The 21303-nt window shown below is 38.6% G+C and overlaps 1 non-coding gene across 1 annotated transcript; it reads left to right on the top strand.

Annotated features, from left to right (window-relative positions):
- Nucleotides 1-15945: 15945 nt before the first annotated feature.
- Nucleotides 15946-16054, top strand: LOC141635716 (small nucleolar RNA R71). The gene has a single exon (XR_012540382.1). It is a non-coding gene; the product is annotated as a small nucleolar RNA R71 (small nucleolar RNA).
- Nucleotides 16055-21303: the final 5249 nt, after the last annotated feature.

The following is a 21303-nucleotide window of genomic DNA, read 5'->3' as shown; positions in this document are numbered from 1 at the left end:
TGAAGTATAAGGAGAACTATCTCATAGGTTGACTAATAGTTTTAGATTTCGTAAATGTACTTGGTGATTGACATTCCATTAAAAAGAGTTCATAGACTCAAAATCACTTTGTAAATGATCATACACAAGCCTTAAGAATGTGGACATATAATGAATCCCGTCATTATATTTGTCTATTAGATCACTTTATGTGAATAATCATATGTTTCTAAGAGCAAGCATTTAAATACGGATTTTAGAACAAAGGATAAAATGATAAAACGGGTGACTTGGGTTGCAAACCAAGCCACCATTATCCAAAATACAACCAATTATCCAAAATACTTTTCCATGTCGAACACGGAAACTTAAAGGTTCTAAAATCCAAAACATGAATAAAATAAGACAATAAAAAGCAAAGCTCCATGAAAGCTATTCCTAGCTTCTTGATGGTTTCTCATGCTTGCTTTTCTTTTCCCTTGTCTTTGCTTGGTGGAGGCCCTATTTACAATAAAAAGGGAGATACATTATCACAACTTTGTATCATAATACCATAGTTGAATTAGAAACATAAAAGAAGGGATAGTCATTTACCTACTGGAGTGATCTTTCCAGCCTTAATATCACCAAGGTATTTGGAACAATTTCTTTTCCAATGTCCCATACCATTACAATAATGGCATTTATCAAGAGGACCCTTCTTGATTTTTGAAGTGCTAGCTTCATAAGTCCTAGCTTTGGTGAAAGTGGGAGTTTGCTTCTTACCCTTCCTCCCATTCTTCTTGAACTTCCCCTTGCTCTTAGTGCTTATGTTAGGCACATCCTTGGGTGGGTTCACATTTAACCCCATGTCCCTTTAGGCAATTCTTCAAGAGTCACATCCTTGTCTTGCATGTTAAAATTCACCCAGAATTGAACATATGCTTTGACTTTGGACAAGGAGTGTAGAATCCTATCTACAATGAGTTCTTTGGGGATTTCAACTTTTTGAATTTTCAAGGTCTCGACAAGCTCCATAAGTTTGAGCACATGAGGGCTAACCTTTTGGCCCTCTTTGAAGTCGAGATCAAAGAATGCCGCGGCCGCCTCATATTGGACGATCCGCGGAGTTTGTGAAAACATTGTCACAAGCTTGGAGTAAATCTCATTAGCGGTGCCCATTTTAAAGGCTCTCCTTTGGAGATCCGCCTCCATCACAAATATCAAGACAATTTTCATTGCGGCGGACTCCTTATGGTAAGCCTCATATGCTTCCCTAGTGGCGGCGGTCGACCTAGTAGTAGGTTCGGGAGGAGAGGCCTCGGTAAGGTAACGAAGCTTGTCGTCACCTTGGGCGGCTAGTTTGAGTTGGGCATCCCAATCGGAGAAATTTGACCCATTGTTTTCATGTTTACATCGATCGATGAAGGATCGGAGCCATGATGAATTAGCGAGAGGCGTGGCGTTAGGGGTTTGTGTTGCCATTTGTTATGAGAAAAGAAGTGGTCTACAAAACAAAATAGGAGGAGTAAAACAAATGTCATTTAAATAATAATACTTGTGAAAAACTAATTTAAACAAGTTTTATTGCATTTATCTAGTGACCTCTACCCAACTAGATAAATGATTCCAAGACCCAAATTCACATTAACTTGGGCACGGTGTGGTCGATAAAACCCTTATCAATATAACTCGGTGGATTAACGCTTTAATCGATTCTACTTTTAGAACTCTTGGTCGATAATATTACATTAACATTTATCTTTAGCCCAAAACACATTCAACAAGGGCACGGTGTGGTCGATAAAACCCTTATCGAAAAACTTTTGTTGAGTTCAATCCAAATTTCGAATAAACGTGTCCATGATCCAAACCCACATTAACTTGGGCACGGTGTGGCCGATAAAACCCTCATCAACATGAATTCGGTGGATAGACATTTATCACCCACTTCCCCTACGTAACAAGGTTTGTACCCCGGTGTGGCCGAGTGCACTCCCTCACGAAATAGGTTTTCATGGTTTCTACTATTTGGTAAGGCTATATCTCAATTGATTGTTTTAGCGAGAGGTCATGTCAATTTATTATCTATCACATTTTAAGTGAACTAAAACGGTGAACTACGATAATTGTAATTGACACGGTCGATGAACTCGATTAGATAAAGATGCATGTTTTAGTTATGGCGATTTAGCGATGCATGCGACATATAATAAAATGCAAAACATAAAATAAATCCTAGTATGGCCTTCCTAAAAAAGAAAAACTATTTAACTATTACACATTCGGAAACCAACTCCATTGGTCCCTTGAACTTCGGTTGTGACACGCATCTCGAGGTAACACTGTCTTTATGTATCGCCTTCTTGAAGAAATCCGTCTTTGGGAACTCCGAAATAAATAAAATTACATAATAAATTACATAATTTCCTATTATACATTTGTAACTATAATAAAATAAATCTATTAAATTACAAAAAGGTGATACGAGATCACAATAAAATTACAACCGAATCGATATTCCCATACATTTCGGGTAATACCAATTAAAAACTAAGGCCATACTAAGTAAAATTACATAATTCAAAAATTACATAAAATAAAATTATGACAATCATAAAGAAAATGCAGCATTATAATATGTATGAACATGCCCAATTTTATGCTAAATCGCCTTTAAATAGCCAATATCGTATATTACTCGGTTTTTACGGATTTATGCATAAGTTAATTACCCTAACCTCTTAGGACTCAAAATTTAGTCTTCACTAATTATTTGACCATAATTAACTCATATTTCTAAAATTTGTTCATTAATGGACTTAAAATTATAAAAATAAGCTATAAACTACAAATAAATCACAAAATTTCAAATAAATTAAAAATTTGAAATTTAAACTCATGAACATTCTGGAAAAATACCATGACACTCATAATGTTCAAAAACTTAGGTTAAAAATTTCGAATTTTATCCGGAAAAACAATGTTGCGGTTTATCGGTTTTTAAGAAAATAATCATAAAAACATGAGAAAAATTATATTCATCAACTTTCCAATTTTAGATCTGAAAAAGATAATAAAATGCAACATGTGACGTTTTTCCTTAGTCATGGAGTATGTTTTATTAATATTTCACTAATTAAGTCACTATTTATGCTATTTTTCTTTAAAAAAACATAAATCATGCATAAAGACTTCAATATAGCCTATTATTTTACACACATCTTGCAAAATTACATGTGACAACATACTAAATTTCTATGACCAGATTCAAAATTTATCTCATATTAACCTATTTTTCATCTAAATCCGATTTTAATAATGAAAAATCAATTTTTCGAGCATAAGAAGTCCAGAAATTATGAACATTTACAGGTCATCTCAAAATAATATATGTGACAACATATCCAAAAATCACTGGAAAATTCGAAGTTTAGCTAATTTTAGTCTGAAAATGACATTTTATTCATAAAATCATATTTTTAATGCCATTATTGTATAATATGAACAATAAAAATCCACAAATTAACCAAAATATCCTAATAACATTTTAGGACCAGAAACTTTAACATGCATAATGATTTTCGTGATATATCATAATAACACAAATTAAACAAGTTTTATATGTTAACCGTATAACTCGGAAAAACTTTTAACCGATTTGCATGCAAACAACCAAGGCTCTTGATACCGATTGAAAGGAAAAGTAGATTTATATACTCAACATATTCATATATGTTTTATTTTAATTTGTCATAAACATAATAAGTGATCTTATGCATGCAAACTTATAAACAATATAAAGAAGAAACCTTTATCTTACATTGGATTTTCGGCTTATAAGGGCACAAGAGAGATCTCCTTCTCTCTTGTTCTTGTGCTTTCCTCTATGGAAGAACTAAGATCCAAGTGTAGGATCTCTCCCAAAACTTAATACCCAAAGCACACTCTTAATAAAATTAATATTATGAATACTAGACAATATTAATGTTGTAAGAAAAATTGACCCAAAAATATTTGGTTTTACTCCCAAAACCGGTTAAGAGAGGAAGAAAAGGAAGGAGAAATCTTTTTATCTCTCTAAAATATTTGATGAATGAATGAGTGAATAATACAACAATTACATTATTGTGTATATTAGGTAAAATAAGAGGAAAAACCAAAGTGGTTTTTCCTCTCTAAAAACCGGATAGAAGAAGGGGGTGTAGGGAGCCAATGCATGCTCTAGTTGCTCTTCACAATGAACAATAGGTTTTGCATGGCTAGTCTTTAGGTAATCATCATGTTCTCCACTAATTTAGACAACACAATATTAGCCTAATTCTTCCCTTAATTTCGACACACATAGATAATATGGACTCCATATTATCTTTGTCAAAATGTCAATTTGTCTTATGTCACATGTTATATGTTACATAAATTTGTTATGTATTTTTAACATATTAAAAATCAACGTATTAATAAAAATACGTCATATACAAAAATCGACTTTAGTAATTCGCAATTACTTGTACCAAAATATTTTACCAATTATAAATCACAATAAATTGTATTTATAATAATTCATTCAATTTCAATTGCTTCCTTAAACAGTAATTTCATCTGAATAATGAATTAATTCGATTACTCAGACCGTATCTCATTTAATCATATTATAATGAAATACGTAAATTTTACTTCCAAAATCGTCCGTCAATTTTAAATATTTTAATTGACCCGTATCTTCATACGATAAATTAAATGATCAATTAAGAGTGTTGCCCTATAGGTATGACCTAGGGGATCAACTGATCACCACCGTCGCACGACAGTGATGTCAAACTCTAGTCAGCCAATCATTACCGATATGTGTGGACCAGTTGACAGTAAAATATTACTTCCCAGTTGTATTCTTTATAATGAGACTTAAAGATGTGATCATCATGATCAACAGTCGTGATCGCATTATTGTCGGAGGACACATATTCCAACAATAACGGCATGAAAAGGTGTATTTGAAATGGTTATAGAAACCGGGTTTTGAAATGGCCATTATAACGGCATAAAAGGTGTTTTTGAAATGGTATTTAGAAAACCGGGTTTGATAATACGTCATTACGACGGCATAAAAAGGGTTTTCAACGGTTGGCAAAAGATCGAGGTTTGAAATGTGACAGGGCTGTCGTATACCTATCAAATATAACTAACTAAACTAACTATATAGCTTGGGAAGTCAAGTCGATCTTCTCAGGGAGGCAAGATATTTGTAAAAGTCCGTCTATTTGGTCACAAATGGGGGGTGTTTATAATTTGATTTCTAAACTAAAAAGGTTTAAAGGAAGTGAAATAAATAAAAAGCAGTAAAGGCAAAAAAAGAGTGATAAACTATCAATAAAGAGGGGACATGTCAGGATTTCGGTTCACTACGGTAGTCCAGTGACTCAACTGTAAACAACTTAGATAAATTATTACGAGACGGATATGGAAAGGTCCTTCCGGTCCACTTTCTATCCTAAACTTCCACTAACTTAACTTCCGTCTTCGTCAGGGTAGTCTACTGTTCCTAGCAGGTCTATTTAATCCAATCTTCCAATCTAGGATTAATTTAACCAGATTAAAAAGGTGACTCAGAAGCGTGCACTCAACTAAGTCGGTAAATACAGTTATATTGCTATGGGGACAGAATCTCACAATTAATTCATCCAACTTATTTACTACATCGTCACATTTCTACCGTAGATCCCCTAATCCTAACATGAAACAGATTAACTACTCATGCTATTAATATTGTCAAAACTAATTGATACCGTCGTTTGGTATCAAAATTAAATTTATAAATCCAAACTAAAACTATAGACAGTGATAGTAAGGGTTGAACCACAGAGAGACAAGATCAATTCTATTTGCTAATTTTTAATCTATTGAAGTAACAATTTAAATGGGGGTTTTGAATTGGTTTGATTCTAAAGACTAATTGACAAAATAAAGAGTTCTCAAATAAAATAAAGAGAGATCAGGAACTTCGGTTCACCATAGCTAAGGTCAGGTCAAAAGAGATAGCAGAGGTCTTGTAACGGTCTCAGGGAGTAAGACCAAGCCTTTCGATCAATGCTCAAATTTAACCTTACGGTCTTCTAATTCCCTAGAATTTCTCAAGCTTTCGTTCAAAGGAAATTCCAAAACTAATGAAAACTTAACCTACTAATCTTTCAATCTAGAAAGATGGGTTTATCAAAAGGAAACAAGATCGATAAGGAAGAAATCATACTAATAAATCGACCTAATTTATGCCATAGCTCACCTCGTTCCCAATCAAGATAATTAGCTATGCATGATTAAAATTATAACAATTGCAAATTTAAAGACATACAATGAAATTGACATGATTGAAATTGAATTTAAGACAAAAGATTAAAACTGAATTGCTTGAATAAAAACTAATAACAACAAGAATTGAATTGACAAGAAATAAAAGAAGAAGAAAATTGCATTAAAGAGCTTACTAAAGAATTGACGAACAAAGTAATTGAAATTGGAATCCGTCGTCCCCCTTTCTTCTCTCCAAACTAGATCTAAAAACAGTTCTTCAATAATGAAAAGCATGACCTAAATTATTGCTGCGTAACTACTGATAAACGTCCTTCCAAAAGTTAATTACAAATTGGGCTTTCAAAAGTCTAAAACATGAAATAAATCTCAGCCTCGTGGCCTGGTCGATCGACTAGGGGGCATGGTCGATCGACCAGCCAGTGCAGTGCAGTATCTCCTACTGAACGTCCACGGTCGATCGACTGGTGATGTTGCTCGATCGACCAACTGAACTGTGCAGTAACCTCCTTTCCTCTTCCAAACAGCCTCTAAGCTTTATGCACGCATCCCGAAGTGAACGAGTCCGAACTCCCATTTTCCAAGTTTCCATAGAGTTGCTTCCGGAGGACGATTTAAGCTTGGTTTAGCTGACTTCCACTCATTCCTACAATAAATCATAGAAATTGCAAAGTAAACCGTTTCGGGAGAAATAGTAGCTTTAAGCTAACAAATACGCATGGAAATACGTCCCAAAACTGCAAATAAAGTGTATAGAATATGCACGTATCAAATCTCCCCAAACCAAACCTTCCTTGTCCCCAAGCAAGCACTAAATGCAACTAAAAGGACCTAATGGAAAAGAGTATATCTCAGAGCTAGCTACAAGTCAATGCTAAACCGTTTAATGCACATAATTAACTACTACAAAGCTCAAAGCAAGTGAACAAATTTATGCATATTATGGAATTAAATCGGGCGGTCGACCTTGCAAGACTCATAAATTTGGACTTTCCCGGGTCACTCTTCTCTCAGCAAAGCAAATGGTAAGAATATATGTAGAAGAGAGGGAAGAAAAAAAACAGACTCTCACCTAGACTGCGACCGACAAAACATGTATGCTTGACTAGTATGAATAATGATTCTAGCTACCGTACACACGCATAACCACCGTCAAGGACTATTACATGCCGAACTATTGCAAGATTTGGATATGTGAGGCTAAGTGGGAAAGAAAGGGCAAAACAAGTGTGGAAATGTGAGGGTAAGAAGGCAAGCTAGTACATAACAAACCATCAGAAATCGTATCCCGTTCTTCCAACTCGAAATATAAACCATTGCCTCTAAATGTCTAGGTAACACACTATCCCAAAACAGACACCTCCAATTCATAAAATAAACACATGAGGTGTGTTCTCAACTCAGCCGAATTTTTTTCTTATTGTTACCAAATTCCTTTTTTTTCCTTTTTTTTTCATTTTCTTTTTCCTGGATGGGTAGTCGATCGACCATCAGACCCAGTCAATCGACCACCTCTGCTGGACTATACTAATTGCCTAGATCAACTTCCTTTTTGTTTTCATTTTTCTGAGTTTTTTTTTTTTATTTTTTTTTCTCCTGACTTTCTCTTTTTCAGGCTGACACATTAGCAACTCCTGCACTTCTCATAAATACTCACTCCAACAGTACAGAAACGAACCAAAACTGCTATAATTCTACAAGTTCCTCTACTACTACCCAGCTTGGCACAATGGTAAGCTAAGTATGGGATGTAGTTGAGGGCAACTGGCAGATATGGCTTATAGTGGAGTTAAATGGGGCAAAATGAGAAAGGGGGAGATGCAATAGTTCTCAAAACACGTAATACCGACCACAAACCGATGCGTATAGGCAATAAGCAATCAAAACTCATACACGTGCAAAACATGAAATGACGGGAGTACTACTCTCAATCCTAAATTAACCGGTCATGAATGTCACCAGTTATAGGCTCTATATCTCAGAAAGTATGAGTAGTTTGCCAAAAATAAATGAGTCAAGTCTAATAACCCGAAGTAAATTCCACAACAAAATTTGAGAAATCACTTTTAATTCTCGCTAAGCAGTTGTGAAAAGGCAAGGAATGACATATATTTGACTAATAGTGCAATGTCATCATTAACAAACTCCAATCCGATTCGACTATATGCAAAAGTAAACGTGATATTTTTGATTTTTATGAATTTTTCGATTTTTTTCTTTGTTTTTGTAGTATTTTTATTTTTTTTTTATTTTTTTGAAATAAAACAAATGCAAGCTAAAATGCAATAAACGTGTGACTGAAATGCAATAATAAAAAAAAAACAAATGCAGATGCAAAAGACATATGCAAGTACCCTCCCCAAACCAAAACGCACAATGCCCCCATTGTGCTCAGCAGCAAATTACCAGCATTCATAACAAAATGGGGAAGAATAAAAGCAACAACAAAATAAAAAGAAACTAATAAAGAGGGATCAGAAACTCACAAAATTAGACCTCCCCAAACCAGCCAAAGACGGGGGAGGTCAGAATGCGTCTAGTCCCCATCATCATAATCAGAACCACTATCCTCCTCAGACCCCGAGTCGCTCTCCTCTTCCGCCTCAGCAGCAGCGGCAATAGTAGTAGTGGGAGCAGATCTCGTGGCAGGCTGAGGGTAACCGCCCACCGGAGGAACAAAGAAGGAAGGGTGAGTCCAGGCACCTCGTGGGAGCATCCCCGTCCGAGCGTACTCCTCGTAAACTGGGTACAGGGCCAGAGCCGTGTCTAATCTGTGCTGATCAAAACTCCTGCACAAGTCACCCAACACACGTGACATCACCCTTTGGTCCATGACCGCAGGAATAACCATAGGTGTAGGGGGACGGAAAGTGGCCGGGAAACCCGTGGGAGCAGGAGTGGATAAGGAGGGTGCTTGTGAAGAGGAGGTACGAGCCCGCCTCGAGGTGCTAGCAGTAGTGGTGCCCGCCCCAATAGTGAGCTTGTAGCTAGGTAAGGGCGGGCGAGCTGCCCCCAAAACAGTGGTAAGGGGCAGGATAAGAGGGAGGCCAAGGATAGGGATTCGGTCGCAGATGAAAGAGTCAATCTTCCACCGACTCCGACTATCGACCCACTTCACAGACCTCGCGTAGCCAAGATCCATGAAGCGTAAGTCAGGATCAATAGGGACCTCCTCTCGAGGGAAAAGAAGAACTAGACGGTTGGTGATACGCGTCATCAACCCACCACAAGCAATAGTGGCCAAAGCCCCTCACTGATAGTGTGAAAGTGAGAAGCGTTCAAATAATCTTTGTTATAGATACGGGCTACCCGACTTTCAATGTTCAGATAGCCCACCAAGATAGACAGTTCAATGGTATTCACATTATTTGACTCCTTGCGGCCGAAAATGGTATTACCCATCAGCCGTAAAAAATAACGAAAAGGGGGTAAGTGGACGGAAGTGCCCGTCCTCTTAGGGCCGTTCCAGTCAGAGATACACGACCACATTACCCGATGCACATCAGAAGTTTCCGAGGTATTACCCTCGAAATAAAGACCCAAATAACTAGCAAAATCAGCTAATGGTAAGGAGTAGGTGACATTGAACAGCCGAAAAGAAATGCAAGGGCTACTCCTATTGGCTTCAAAAGAAGCCTGGTCAAAAGCAAAAGACGAGAAAAACTCGAGGGTCAAAGTGTAGTAAGTGAACTCAGCCATGTCCGCAAGACCCGACATTCCTGTCCCATTTAGCAGGGACACAACAGACTCAAAACAGCCTAATTTCCCTAAAGTCGGCCGATGAAGAAAACGAGTGGCCTGAACCTTTACTTTTTCGACCATGTTAATGAATTTAGCACGCTGAATAGAGTTAGAGAAAGTAACGTGCGGATAGTCAGGTAGACTATCCGTAGTATCCTCGAACATCAACGGCGGACCCCGCGGCCTTTTGGCAGCTCCCTGACTGGACTGCCCTTCGAACATCGCCTGCTTTCCTTTTGTCATTATTGCTTCCTACAAAATGAACAATTCAGCAACTAATTCACCATAACCTTCAATAATGACAATTTAGAAAACCCGAAACAATATCAGATTTGAACACGAATATAGGGTTTCGAAAAATTGGAGAAAAGGGAATTGATCACCTCCTAATTGCTAAATTGTCTCGAAAATCAAGGTAAAAGGGTAGCAAAGCCAATTAAAGCATACAAATCAAAAGAAATTAGCCTGAAATCGATTTTCCCCAAATCGATTTTTCGATCAAAAGGTAGCATTGCTCGAAATAAGAGCATAGAAATTCAGCGAGAAACGAACATAAAGGATTGAAAGAGGATTAAAAGAGGATTAAAGACATACCTTCGATGAGAACTCGGGGATTTGAGCAAGAAAATTCGAGATTAAGGGGTAGAGTAGCAGAATCGCGAAAGGGGAAAACTAGGGTTTCTATTTTTTTGATTGAATGAGAATGAAAGAATGAATGAAGTATGAAATAGAAATTCCCATATTAAGTTGCATTCTGGTTTCGCGCAGTGGTCGATCGACCCCCTGACCCAGTCGATCGACCAGTCTTCACTTAAAACAGCTTCTGCCTGTTTTCTCATCAGTCGATCGACTGATGAACATGGTCGATCGACTGCTTGTGCTGGCAATTAATCTCAAATACGTCAAAAATTTATTTTTCCACTTCAATTTCCCGTCCTTCTCTCATGAACATTCAGTAAACCACCCTACACACTTTGCATAAAATAAATTCCTGCAAAAATTCTCAAAGGCGCACATTTTTCAAACCAAGAATATGCTGATTAAAAAGAAATAACTAAAGCTCCTAATGCATATTAATTGAAATAAAACTGTAAAGCACCTAGTTACAAAAATTTACAAGCCGGGTTGCCTCCCGGTTAGCGCATGTTTAAGAGGTCCCGCACGACCTTTTTACCTCAGTTTGCATCATCCGATAACGGGTCGAAGTACAATACCTCGACTTGCCCAACAAATTCATCTGTTCCGTGACAATGCTTCACATATTGGCCATTACCTTTGAACCTTTCTCTAGCAGAGGTCTCCAATTCAACTGATCCGAATTTTGTAACTGGTGTGACCGTATAAGGGCCAGTCCACCTGGATTTCAGCTTACCAGGAAATAAACGGATACGAGCATTAAAAATAAGTACCTTATCGCCAACATGGAACTCGCGCTTGATCATTCTTTTATCGTGCCAGCGCTTGGTTTTCTCTTTGTAGATCCTAGCATTATCATAGGCCAGCAGCCTAAATTCCTCCAGCTCATTCAGTTGTGTCATACGTTTCTCATGAGAGAGGTTAGGATCCAAATTCAAATCACAAATAGCCCACCAAGACTTACGCTCCAACTCAACAAGTAAATGACATGTCTTACCATAAATCAATCGGAATGGTGACATCCCAATTGGCATTTTAAACGCAGTCCTATAAGCCCATAAGACATCATCTAACTTAAGACTCCAATCTTTCCGTGATTTAGAAACAACTTTAGCTAAAACTTCTTTCAATTCCCGGTTAGAAATCTGAACCTTGCCACTAGTTTGGGGATGATACCCCAAACCTCTACGATGTTGGACACCGAATTTAGTCAATAAAGCACTAAGTTGTTTCTCCTTAAAATGCATTCCCCCATCGCTAATGACAACCCTAGGGACACCAAAAAGAGGGAAAATAATCTTTTTAAACAGTTTAATCACGGACTTTGCGTCGCAATGGGGAGTAGCGATATCTTCTACCCATTTGGACACATAATCTACAGCTACGAGGATATATTTATTACCTTGACTGCTCGGAAGAGGTCCTTGATAATCAATGCCCCAGACATCAAAAATCTCAACCTCTAGAATGCCTACCTGTGGCATCTCATGTCTCCTTAAAATATTCCCCGGTCTTTGACAAGCATCGCACTCAGCAACAAAATTACGACTATCTGCATGCAAAGTTGGCCAATAGAAACCAGATTGGAGTACCTTAGCCACAGTCCGGGATGGACCATGGTGACCATTATAGGTAGAAGAGTGTCAAGCTTCTAGGATATCCTTCACCTCCCATTGAGGCACACATCTCCGGATAAGACCGTCTGCGCATTCCTTGAAAACATAAGGATCATCCCAAAAGTATTGTCAAGCATCATAAGCGAACCGCTTCTTCTGCTGCCATGAAAGCTCGGGTGGTATCTTACCTGTCACAGCAAAATTAGCATAATCAGCAAACCACGGAGGTGGATAAGACCCCGAATTAGTAATAGATAACAAATCTCATCTGGAAAAGAATCATTAATGGGTAACGGATCCTCCCTTTCTGTCAGCTGTAGACGAGATAAATGGTCAGCCACCACATTCTCTGCACCTTTATTATCCTTGATCTCCAAATCAAACTCCTGCAAAAGGAGTATCCACCTCAAAAGTCTCGGCTTCGCATCATTCTTAAGAAAGAGAGTCTTCAGCGCTGCATGGTCAGTATAAACAACAACCTTAGAACCTAACAAATAAGATCGAAATTTATCTAAGGCCAAAACTACAGCTAGAAACTCCTTCTCAGTGGTATAATAATTGACTTGAGCCTCATCCAGAGTTCGACTCGCATAATATATGGCATTCAAAGCTTTATTCTTCCGCTGTCCCAAAACTGCACCGACTGCATAATCGCTGGCATCACACATAATCTCAAATGGGAGGTCCTAATCAGGCGGCTGAATGATTGGCGCAGAAACTAGAGCCTCCTTCAACCTGTTAAAAGCTAAAAGGCACTCATCAGTAAACTCAAAGACAACATCCTTAAGGAGCAATTGTGTAAGTGGTTTAGCAATTTTTGAAAAATCCTTAATGAAACACCGATAGAAACCAGTGTGACCAAGGAAACTCCTCACTTCTTTAACATTCACGGGAGGAGGCAATTGCTCAATCACCTGCACCTTTGCTTTATCAACATGTATACCCTTATCAGAAATCAGATGCCCTAACACAACTCCCTTATTGACCATGAACTGACATTTTTCCCAGTTTAAAACAAGATTAACATCAATACAACGCTACATGACTTTATCAAGATTAGCTAAACAACGATCAAAGTCATTGCCATAAACTGAGAAATCATCCATAAATACCTCCATAATGTTCTCTATATAATCAGAAAATATCCCCATCATGCACCTCTGAAAGGTAGCTGAGGCGTTACACAATCCGAAGGGCATCCCGCGGTACGCAAAAACACCCTGTGGACAGGTAAAAGTGGTCTTACTCTGATCATCCGGATGAATAGGGATCTGAAAAAACCCTGAATTTCCGTCTAGAAAACAGATAAATTTGTTAGAAGCAAGTCTTTCAGTTATTTGGTCAACAAAAGGGAGGGGGAAATGATCTTTCTTGGTGGCGGCATTCAACTGTCTATATTCAATGCACATCCGCCACCCTGTCACAACTCGTGTTGGTATTAATTCATTTTTCTCATTTTTAACCACGGCAGTCCCTCCTTTCTTCGGAACTACCTGAACTGGGCTAACCCACTTGGAGTTGCCAACTGTATAAATAATACCTGCATCGAGTAGTTTCATCACCTCAGCCATAACAACTTCCTGCATCTTAGGGTTCAACTTGCATTGGCCCTGTCTGTAAGGCTTGTGGCCTTCCTCCAGCTCTATCATGTGCATACAAATATCAGGGATGATGCCCTTAATATCATCCAAAGAGTAACCTAGAGCCTTCCTGTTTTTCTTAAGCACACACATCAAAGCAGAAAGCTGGTCATCATTAAGCTTAGCACTGACAATAGCTGGGTACTGCTCCGTATCATCTAGAAAAACATACTTAAGATTAGGAGGAAGTGGCTTACGCTCTGGCACCTTTACCTCTACAGCAGAGACAGAATCGACTTCAATGGTATAACAAGTGTTTACCAAATTCTCGTTGGCCAGGCTTAAGAGCATCTCATCTTCTTCCTCTATGAGCTCGTAGCTCTCCATTGAGGCTACCAAAGCATCTGGCTCCTCAGCATTCCCCGCTATATTACCTGCACACTCATCTAAACGGGTTAGATCAGCTAAGGGATCCTTGGCTAAGGATTCCCTCCAGTTATAATTAACAGCCCTGTCAACAATATCAATGGAATAACACGTATCATCATCAGCAGGTTCAGTAGCCTTACGAGCAAGACTGAACTCAATGGTGTCATCTCCTACCTCTAAGGTTATAATTCCGCGTTTGACATCTATTACAGCCCCAGCTGTATGTAAAAATGGTCTACCTAAAATGATAGGTATCTGACTGTCCTCTGCAATGTCCAAAACAACGAAATCGACAGGAATAAAAAACTTACCCACTCGAACGGGTACATCCTCTAAGACTCCTAAAGGTCTATGAGTCGATCTATTTGCCATCTGAAGGGTAATATCGGTCACCTTAAGTCTACCAACATTTAGCCTTTCGCAAACGAAATATGGCATGGCACTGACACTGGCTTCTAAATCGCAAAGGGCCTTTCCAATTTCGTGGTTACCTATAGTGCAGGGAATTGAAAAACTACCCGGGTCCTTTAATTTGCGAAAGAGCATTGCATTCTTCCACAAAAGCAACATTACCATCATCATGAAAATTTCTCTTACGATTCAAAATGTCTTTCATAAATTTAGCGTAAGAGGGTACCTGGGTAATTAGATCAGTGAAAGGAATTATTACCTCAAGATTCTTGACCATTTCCAAAAACTTAGCAAACTTGCGCTCCAGCTTAGTATTCTTTAAACGCTCTGGATACGGGACTGCAACACTGGCCGTAGTATCAGCAACCTTCGGCTTACGTAAGTTTAAAACCTCCGTCAAATCATCAATAAATGTAGAATCATGCAGATTAGTTTACGGATTTGCGTCCTGCATTGGAGACACAGTCGATCGACCATTGGTCTCGGTCGATCGACCAATCTGGCTGGGCATGAACAGTTTCTGGTCAGAAACTGCTTCGTCAAAAACTTCAGTCGATCGACTGCTACTGTTGGTCGATCGACCACTTGTGCTGTGCTCAATTAGTTCCTGGTCAGAAACTTTTTCATCGGGTATGCCGGTCGATCGACTGCAGTTGTTGGTCGGTCGACCACTGGTACTGGCGATAAAGTTTGTTTTCGCACCAGAAATTGAATTTTTATTTTCATCCTTTCCCGAGTCTTCTCTTGGCTTATCGGGACCATCATAAGAAAGGCCACTTCGGAGATTAATGGCATTAATGGTTTCAATTGGCCCCTCACATTTGCTTGAAGAATTGGCGACTTGCTTAGCCTCTAAATTCTCCAATTGCTTGACAAAATTCTTTGTAGACTCAATCCCAGCTTCTTCTATTTTCGTGACTTGAACCAAAAGAGTTCGGACTAGTTCTCTCAATTCCGCGGTCTCATCTGAGTTATGGACAGGAATTACAACTCTTTCCTTGGAAGCTTCAGAGGTCTTGAGCTTCTCGAGCCGGGCAGTAATAGAAGTAATGAGTGTCACAACGGCACTCATTTCATCACTTTGCTTTCGCGAATTTCCACGCGAACTTCCAAACTCGGCTGTATGGACTGCCATCTCCTCAATAATGTTCCAACCTTTATTCTGACCAGTATTATTTTGGAACCTACCATTCGCAGCTGCGTCCAGGATAACCTTGTAGTCATCATATAAAGCATTATAGAATAAGTTGCAAAGGTACCACTGCTGGAAACCATGGTGAGGGAGGACCCGAACCAAACTCTTGAAACGTCCCCATGCTTCACAAAAGCCCTCATCAGGTCCTTGCTGGAAATTTGTAATTTTACTTCTCAAGGCATCAGTGTAACACCCCACGGTAATTGAAGAGGTCCAGTGATAGGCTTAAATGACTAGTGCTTAAAGGGATTGGAAGTACTACTCATATCAACAAAGTGCACTTTCTTTTATGGTCATCCATGCGAAAGAACTCCAAAGTTAAGCGTGCTTGACTGAGAGTAGTCTTAGGATGGGTGACCTCATGGGAAGGTTTCCAGGATGCGTATGAGTGAGGAAAAAATGCGCTATAAATGACCCGTGTTGATCTGTGGGCCATGTACACAGCCTGGTGAGCTATCATAAGTAACCGCTCCCGACCCGGTTTGGGCCGGGGTGTTACAAGTGGTATCAGAGCAACCCTGCGACCGTGTGGTGATCGGAGGCAGTTGTTATACGCTCCTGGAGGCAGTGGTTATACGCTCCATTGTGATCACACACCTAGCGGGGGAGGATTCTGGGTTAGCGGTTATGCTCCCAGGCGCAACGAGGACGTTGCGTTCTTCAAGTGGGGGTGACTGTAACACCCCACGGTAATTGAAGAGGTCCAATGATAGGCTTAAATGACTAGTGCTTAAAGGGATTGGAAGTACTACTCATATCAACAAAGTGCACTTTCTTTTATGGCCATCCATGCGAAAGAACTCCAAAGTTAAGCGTGCTTGACTGGGAGTAGTCTTAGGATGGGTGACCTCCTGGGAAGGTTTCCGGGATGCGTATGAGTGAGGACAAAATGCGCTATAAAGGACCCGTGTTGATCTGTGGGCCATGTACACAACCTGGTGAGCTATCATAAATAACCGCTCCCGTCCCGGTTTGGGCCGGGGTGTTACAATCAGTCTTTGCAAGTGGGAAGTATTTTTTGTAGAAAGCTAATGCTAGAGATGTCCAATCTGTGACTCTAACTGCTACCCTATCAAGGTAGCGGTACCAATCTCACGCCGAATCCTTCAAGGAGTATAAGAACATTATCCCCTTTACTTCATCCTGGGTCACCCGAGCCAAGATGCAGGTATGGAACAATGATGAGTCCGTGAAAATTTCCATGTGCTTCAAAGGATCCTCGTCCGGTGACCCGAAGAAAACCGATTTCGCTCCACTAAATCAATATAAGAGGAACGAAATTCGAATTTGCCAGTAGTAGGGGTGGGTAAAACGTATCCCTTTGGAACATGCTGCTCTTGTGGCTGAAGATTGTCATATATTGTAGTCATGTTCGCAAAACTGAGAGTACTCAAGTCTTCCTCTCAAAAACCTGTCTTCTAACTGTGCAAAAGCAAAACTAGAAGCAAGAGTAAGCAACGGCCTCAAGGAACCAAAGTTCCTTGAGACAAGAAAAATAAACTAAAAATAAAGCAAACAGAATTACACCGTCTCCCCGGCAACGGCGCCAAAATTTGATACCGTCGTTTTGTATCAAAATTAAATTTATAAATCCAAACTAAAACTATAGACAGTGATAGTAAGGGTCGAACCACAGAGAGACAAGATCAATTCTATTTGCTAATTTTTAATCTATTGAAGTAACAATTTAAATGGGGGTTTTGAATTGGTTTGATTCTAAAGACTAATTGACAAAATAAAGAGTTTCTCAAATAAAATAAAGAGAGATCAGGAACTTCGGTTCACCATAGCTAAGGTCAGGTCAAAAGAGATAGCAGAGGTCTTGTAACGGTCTCAGGGAGTAAGACCAAGCCTTTCGATCAATGCTCAAATATAACCTTACGGTCTTCTAATTCCCTAGAATATCTCAAGCTTTCGTTCAAAGGAAATTCCAAAACTAATGAAAACTTAACCTACTAATCTTTCAATCTAGCAAGATGGGTTTATTAAAAGGAAACAAGATCGATACGGAAGAAATCATACTAATAAATCGACCTAATTTATGCCATGGCTCACCTCGTTCCCAATCAAGATAATTAGCTATGCATGATTAAAATTATAACAATTGCAAATTTAAAGACATACAATGAAATTGACATGATTTAAATTGAATTTAAGACAAAAGATTAAAACTGCATTGCTTGAATAAAAACTAATAACAACAAGAATTGAATTGACAAGAAATAAAAGAAGAAGGAAATTGCATTAAAGAGCTTACTAAAGAATTGATGAACAAAGTAATTGAAATTGGAATCCGTCGTCCCCCTTTCTTCTCTCCAAACTAGATCTAAAAACAGTTCTTCAATAATGAAAAGCATGACCTAAATTATTGCTGCGTAACTACTGATAAACGTCCTTCCAAAAGTTAATTACAAATTTGGCTTTCAAAACTCTAAAACATGAAATAAATCTCAGCCTCGCGGCCTGGTCGATCGACTAGGGGGCATGGTCGATCGACCAGCCAGTGCAGTGCAGTATCTCCTGCGGAACGTCCACGGTCGATCGACTGGTGATGGTGGTCGATCGACCAACTGAGCTGTGCAGTAATCTCCTTTCCTCTTCCAAACAGCCTCTAAGCTTCATGCACGCATCCCGAGGTGAACGAGTCTGAACTCCCATCTTCCAAGTTTCCATAGAGTTGCTTCCGGAGGACGATTTAAGCTTGGTTTAGCTCACTTCCACTCCTTCCTAAAATAAATCATAGAAATTGCAAAGTAAACCGTTTCGGGAGAAATAGTAGCTTTAAGCTAACAAATAAGCATGGAAATACGTGCCAAAACTGCAAATAAAGTGTATAGAATATGCACGTATCACGAATAACGATGAATGAACTAACAATAAACATAATGAATCGATAATTAAATTGCATATAAGTAATTAGGGCAGAAAGTAAAAGGAACAAAACAAACAATTAAAATAAATGAAACAGAGATTAATATTAAGAAAGGAGAAAGAGATTACAATCGCAAGAATCCGGCGTAAAGAACAAACAAATCCGAGCGAGAAAATCCCAAAGCAAAAGTTACAGTAGAGAAGAAAAGAGTAACACAGTCTTGAGAGTGAAATATGAATAATAGATAAAACTTGGATGCTAATAACCTAGCTAATGTACGTTTAAATTGAAAATATACTAAGTCCAAAAACTAAAACAAGTTCACGGGCTAATTAAAGCCCACGCAAGCCAAAACCACTCGATTGAGTAGTTTGAAACCACTCGATCAAACATTCCTCCAGATAATCTACTCGATCGAGTAGAATTGTTACTCGATCGAGCAACCTCAGTTTCCAGCACTTCTTGATCGAGTATAAAACTACTCGATCGACAAACTCCAGCTATAGAAACCACTCGATCGAGTGATAAAACAGCTCGATCGAGTATTCTTCCGTCAAATCAGCTCAAACTCGTGACCGACTGCCTCGTAGACCGTTCCTTCATGCATCCCAATGCAAGATCTCAATCTGAAAAATCCCGTCTCCTCAAAATGCATGCAAAAAGGACGAAAATGGTATAATTTCACTACTTCCGCGTTCATTTCTACAAAATGGACAAAACGAACCAAAATAGCCAATTCGGGGGAAAAATGCAATATAAACAGTACGAAAGTACATTGAAATACGTGCTAAAATATGCTAAAAAGACTATACAAAATGCACGTATCAAATCTTCCCAAACCGAACCTTTACTCGTCCTCGAGTAAACTAAAATGCAACTAATGGAACGGAAACGAAAACTCAGAGCTAGCTTAACTTGTCTACTTGAACCAATTTAATGCAACAAAAATTAACAGTCATAGCTAAGCAGTCAATACGCAAACGAGTTATAAGCTGTTCAGAAATATAGCAAACCTATCGACCTTGCAAAACCAACAAAATCGGACTCTCACGTGGTCACTCTTCTCTCATGAAGCAAAGGGTGAATAATATATGTAAAAGAGAGAAAGATAAACAGTCACTCACCTAACCGCGACCTACATAGCATGCATGCAACAAAAATGAAAGACGATTCAAGTACTAATGCATACACTCCAACCAATAATGTCCGTCACAGCCGAGAGCTTACAAATGATATGGGAATAGTGAGGTTCAGGTGAGAAAAGGCAAAACAAGTTATGGTAATGTGGAGGTAAAAGCGTCAAGCTAGTTCCCAATAGGACCATATAAGACCATCCGAATCTCTACTGATTGAAAAATAAAGTACAAGTGCCCTTCATTTGGCACACAGCTCACTAATCACATACACAATCTCCTTAAAAATATGGAATAAGAATGGAGGAGTTAGACGGTCACAAACTCCCTTTTTTAATACCGTCTAAATGAATCAACTGAAATAAATCAAATATTTTCAACTCTTTTTTTTTTCTATTTCACGTGAATCACACTTTTTTTCATTTTTTTTCTTTTCTTCACGTTTTTCTCTTTTTTTTTTCAATTCTTTTTTTTTCTTTTCTTTTTTATCCTTCCTCTATTTTCACCAACTCCAATCAAATGATACGAACCAAACTGCAGACGGAAAATCATACCACAAAAGGACATACTAAACTAGCTTGACTAGGTAGGCTCAGTTTGGGATGTAGCTAATGGGTCAAAAAGGCAAGTTTTGGCTTAAGTAGAGCTAAGTGAGTGAAGAATATAAGAAAAGGGAAAAATTTTCAAGCACCTCCCTGCATGTGACACCAATCACAAACCCGAATGTGTGCATTTGACAAGAAATCGAATGTCATAAAAGTGCAAAAATGATGAACATGCTATGCAAGGAGTACTACTCTCAATTCCTAATGAACTGGTCATGAATGTCACCAGTTATGGGCTATAAACCTCAGAAATTATAAAGTAGATTGCCAATTTATCAGGTCAAGTCTAAACAGTCAGCTATATTTGAACAAAAACTCGTAGACTATGCGTATGACAAAGCTAATAACCATCAATAGAAGTGCAAGGCTCAAGTAAAATGACAAGCTATAGTGCAATATCATCACGGAAATCAACCGTTCCGACTCAACCTATATGCAAAAATAAACGTGAAATTTTTTGAATTTTTTTGAAATTTTCTAATTTTTTTTTTTTGAATTTTTTGGATATTCAATGAAATAAATAAACAATGCAAGCTGAAATAAATAAACGTGAATGCAAAACAAATACAAATGCAGACTCAAAAGGATGCAATACCCTCCCCAAACCAAAACGGACAACGCCCTCGTTGTCCTCCAACATACACCAGCAGATATATACAGGGGAACGGGAATATACAACCAATAAAGAATGAAAAATAATAAAATAAAGAGGAGACAAAAATAAAAGAGTGAGATGGACATACAAAACACGAACTTCCCCAAACCAGCCAGAAAACTGGGGAAGTGAGTAGACCAGCAGCTACTCGTCAGCCTCGTCGGTG

The sequence above is a fragment of the Silene latifolia genome, chromosome Y (assembly GCF_048544455.1).
Source record: "Silene latifolia isolate original U9 population chromosome Y, ASM4854445v1, whole genome shotgun sequence".
NCBI classification, from domain to species: domain Eukaryota; kingdom Viridiplantae; phylum Streptophyta; class Magnoliopsida; order Caryophyllales; family Caryophyllaceae; genus Silene; species Silene latifolia.
This window is presented reverse-complemented; position numbering and strand designations above follow the sequence as displayed.